The sequence below is a fragment of the Schistocerca cancellata genome, unplaced genomic scaffold (genome assembly GCF_023864275.1).
Source record: "Schistocerca cancellata isolate TAMUIC-IGC-003103 unplaced genomic scaffold, iqSchCanc2.1 HiC_scaffold_456, whole genome shotgun sequence".
In the NCBI taxonomy this organism is placed as follows: Eukaryota; Metazoa; Arthropoda; class Insecta; order Orthoptera; family Acrididae; genus Schistocerca; species Schistocerca cancellata.
The window spans coordinates 5,001-10,000 of NW_026046473.1; positions in this window are offsets into that span (position 1 = coordinate 5,001).

The window sequence follows — 5,000 nt, forward strand, 5'->3', positions numbered from 1 at the left end:
GGAGGGTAGGAAAATATTCAGAAGTGTTCGTGCGTGAATAACGCATGGGCAACGATTCGCGCGCGCCCTCTGGTCCTGACATCAACGTCCACAATAAACAGACCATACCGCCCTCTATGGGACGACGCTGACACCGCCACCCACAGACACAACACAGCCATCTATGAGAATGTGACCAAACTACATTGCCGTCTGGCCCAGAAACGACACCTCCATCTACAGGAATCCAACGGAACTACACCAACCATACTGCCAAACCACAGCATCGCCATCTATGACAATGTGACGAAACCACATGCAATAGCCCCATCTACGCGAATCGGACGACACTACGTCCACCATGTCGCGCGCAACACGAAAACTAAATACCGCCATCTGCAAGTCTCCCGAAACATGACCTGCTGCACCGACGATACCGCCATCTATGAGACGCCACCCCGACTACGACATCGCTAGGTCCCACAGTACCCATTTTCCGACGCCACCCACAAAGCCTGCATAATCTGTCCACCACAGGAACCCGAACGCCAGTGCCTGCGTCGCACGAAGTAGTCAACCGACAATCACTCCACCCGCACCCGCACGTGCCCCACCCCAACCGCCGAAATCGCAACTCCAGCGGATGAACGGCGGACTCTTCCCGCACTCGTACGTTGCAATCCACCCCTATATCTTGCGTTTCACGAAGAGTTATATCCAATATGCCAAATTCCCGCTGTCCCTATACATGCTGTAAGTCTGTGCACACAATATGAACCACACATCAGCGAGACACTCTATCACACATTACTCTCTGCCTGTAACAGACACAGATACAATATGTAAGCACCAGCATGGACCAACGTCCGGTGCATCCTCTCCGCCACAGTACACCATCCACACTATGATAACCACACCAGGGGGTCCAATTCTAAAATAGAATATCCCACCCGTCCGACATCCACAATTGCTCAGATAAGCCACCAACACCCACACATGTCCTACACAGGGGTGCACCCAACACCACCACACTGCCTCCTGTTACGGCACAGAAACAATGGCAGGAATGAATCACACAGGTCTGCCGCTCCCTTGCCGCAACCACAGACGCGGCGCGCCTCCAGTCACGAGCGAAAAGCGCATCCTGACGAGACATAACTGCTGTGACATACTGAAGCTGCCTCAGACATTCACTTACAATGATCACTACCAACGAACCTCGGCCCCCCCCCCCCCAACACACTCTCTTACCACGTTGTGTACTGTAATCCAACCCATTTCGCACCTTAACCTAACCCATTTTGCACCTTAACTTAACCAAATTCGTAACGCAATTTGTACCGCAATGTAACGCAATGTGTACCGCAATGTAACGCAATGTGTACCGCAATGTAACGCAATGTGTACCGCAATGTACCGCAATGTGTACCGCAATGTACCGCAATGTGTACCGCAATGTGTAACGCAATGTGTAACGCAATGTGTACCGCAATGTGTACCGCAATGTGTAACGCAATGTGTACCGCAATGTGTAACGCAATGTGTACCGCAATGTGTAACGCAATGTGTACCGCAATGTAACGCAATCTGTACCGCAATGTAACGCAATTTGTACCGCAATGTAACGCAATTTGTACCGCAATGTAACGCAATTTGTACCGCAATGTAACGCAATTTGTACCGCAATGTAACGCAATTTGTACCGCAATGTAACGCAATTTGTACCGCAATGTAACGCAATTTGTACCGCAATGTAACGCAATTTGTACCGCAATGTAACGCAATTTGTACCGCAATGTAACGCAATTTGTACCGCAATGTAACGCAATTTGTACCGCAATGTAACGCAATTTGTACCGCAATGTAACGCAATTTCTACCTTAACCTAACCCACGTTGTGCCTTAACCTAACCCACGTTGTGCCTTAACCTAACCCACGTTGTGCCTTAACCTAACCCACGTTGTGCCTTAACCTAACCCACGTTGTGCCTTAACCTAACCCACGTTGTGCCTTAACCTAACCCACGTTGTGCCTTAACCTAACCCACGTTGTGCCTTAACCTAACCCACGTTGTGCCTTAACCTAACCCACGTTGTGCCTTAACCTAACCCACGTTGTGCCTTAACCTAACCCACGTTGTGCCTTAACCTAACCCACGTTGTGCCTTAACCTAACCCACGTTGTGCCTTAACCTAACCCACGTTGTGCCTTAACCTAACCCAAGTTGTGCCTTAACCTAACCCAAGTTGTGCCTTAACCTAACCCAAGTTGTGCCTTAACCTAACCCAAGTTGTGCCTTAACCTAACCCAAGTTGTGCCTTAACCTAACCCAAGTTGTGCCTTAACCTAACCCAAGTTGTGCCTTAACCTAACCCAAGTTGTGCCTTAACCTAACCCAAGTTGTGCCTTAACCTAACCCACGTTGTGCCTTAACCTAACCCAAGTTGTGCCTTAACCTAACCCACGTTGTGCCTTAACCTAACCCACGTTGTGCCTTAACCTAACCCACGTTGTGCCTTAACCTAACCCACGTTGTGCCTTAACCTAACCCACGTTGTGCCTTAACCTAACCCACGTTGTGCCTTAACCTAACCCACGTTGTGCCTTAACCTAACCCACGTTGTGCCTTAACCTAACCCACGTTGTGCCTTAACCTAACCCACGTTGTGCCTTAACCTAACCCACGTTGTGCCTTAACCTAACCCACGTTGTGCCTTAACCTAACCCACGTTGTGCCTTAACCTAACCCACGTTGTGCCTTAACCTAACCCACGTTGTGCCTTAACCTAACCCACGTTGTGCCTTAACCTAACCCACGTTGTGCCTTAACCTAACCCACGTTGTGCCTTAACCTAACCCAAGTTGTGCCTTAACCTAACCCAAGTTGTGCCTTAACCTAACCCAAGTTGTGCCTTAACCTAACCCAAGTTGTGCCTTAACCTAACCCAAGTTGTGCCTTAACCTAACCCAAGTTGTGCCTTAACCTAACCCAAGTTGTGCCTTAACCTAACCCAAGTTGTGCCTTAACCTAACCCAAGTTGTGCCTTAACCTAACCCACGTTGTGCCTTAACCTAACCCACGTTGTGCCTTAACCTAACCCACGTTGTGCCTTAACCTAACCCACGTTGTGCCTTAACCTAACCCACGTTGTGCCTTAACCTAACCCACGTTGTGCCTTAACCTAACCCACGTTGTGCCTTAACCTAACCCACGTTGTGCCTTAACCTAACCCACGTTGTGCCTTAACCTAACCCACGTTGTGCCTTAACCTAACCCACGTTGTGCCTTAACCTAACCCACGTTGTGCCTTAACCTAACCCACGTTGTGCCTTAACCTAACCCACGTTGTGCCTTAACCTAACCCACGTTGTGCCTTAACCTAACCCAAGTTGTGCCTTAACCTAACCCACGTTGTGCCTTAACCTAACCCAAGTTGTGCCTTAACCTGCTCTGTAATTGGCATATGACACGTTACATTAATCCAGTGTTGTCTAACCACAACCCTCTGAATATAGTTCGCTACTCGCACCGCCCACCCTCTTGTGTATCGTTTCATGTTCAACACTTCGCAAGTGTTGCTTACTTTTTACATGCTCCCGCTGTACACTGTAATGTGGACGACTGCAGGATGTACATCGCCCCCACCCTCCCCCCTGCCTTCGCACGCTGGTCGTTCAGGTGCTTGCGTGTTCAATGCCCTTCGCAGCTGTTCACTGGCATTCGCATGTCGAAGCGCTCAGTCTACGTCGTGGTACGGCCTGTGTCCACTGTCCGCTGATGTCGTAAGCTTAACCCTCACATTGTACTGCACATAGGTCCGTATGTACTGCATGATACGCTGTGGCACATGTGTGACCGTACAACGACTGCGCCCAACAACAGCGAACCATACGGTCCAAATGTTGTGCACTCAGCCACGTGCCGTCTCCCCATAACAGCTACATTGCAGTGTGGTACGCCATAGAGACGTGTGGGATTAACGGACGCCCTGGATGGCGATCAGCATGAGCCGTCTGTTGATGTAGTGGCGCGTGTATTCAAACGTAGTCGTCTCTTCTCACACAGTGTGATAGCATGGTGCACCGCGTTCCACATCTGCGACATGGTACAGATGCTGGTTGACAGTCGGTCTCGTAATGGACATCGCATACGTAGGGGGCCACCTCCCACGTGTTCTCTAGTCGTGCACATTTTGTTGCGTGTATGTGGGCAGACGTAGTGTGTCGTGACACCTAACAGACAGGTATGCAATAATCGTTGCATTTGCAAACTGGGATGGACGTCTACGTTTGCTGGTGACGTTACGCAAATGAACAACTGGTAAACCCATTGTGGTGCGGTTGTTGTTGCTGGAGGTAAATCAGTAAGGGCAAATCTGTGTGTGAAGCGATACGCGGCGGTGGCTGGGTGGGACCGTCCCCGGCCGGTGAGGGGGGGCCGCCCGGCGTGCTGGCCGCGCGGTGCGTGGGCGCACGCGCTACAGCCGGCTGGTGGGGGCGCCCAGTGGCAGGCGCGCCGGCCGACGGACGCGGCAGGCGGCGCAGCTGCGCGCCGGGGCACCCTGCGCGCGGCGCCGGGCGGCCAAAGTGGGTCCTCGCGGGCCCGGTGCGAAGCGCGGTGGACATCTGCAGTGTGCTGGTCCGACTGAGGACTGTGTGCGTTGAGGATGCGCCGCCGCCCGGCACTCGGCGCCGCGACGCCGTCTGCTGCTCGGTCGCCCCAGCGGTTCTCGCTGGTGGTTTGTATCGCAGTTGTGCAGACGTGTTGGCACGTGCGCTGTGCTGGGAGAGTTCGCTTCGGCACCCACGTGGGGCCTTTGCCCTTCTGTGGCGCTGGCGTTGGAGCTGCCGGTCACCGTAGGTGGCGCGTGTTGTCTCCCGCCGGCAATGCCACGACAGCACGCTCCCGGGCCTCTGTCGGCAGCGGCAAGCTCAGTTGGGAGCACGGGTGGTCGCACCTAAAGCGTCTACTCGCCTAACTCCGGGCGATTGCGCCTCTCTCGAACCCGACCAAGTACTT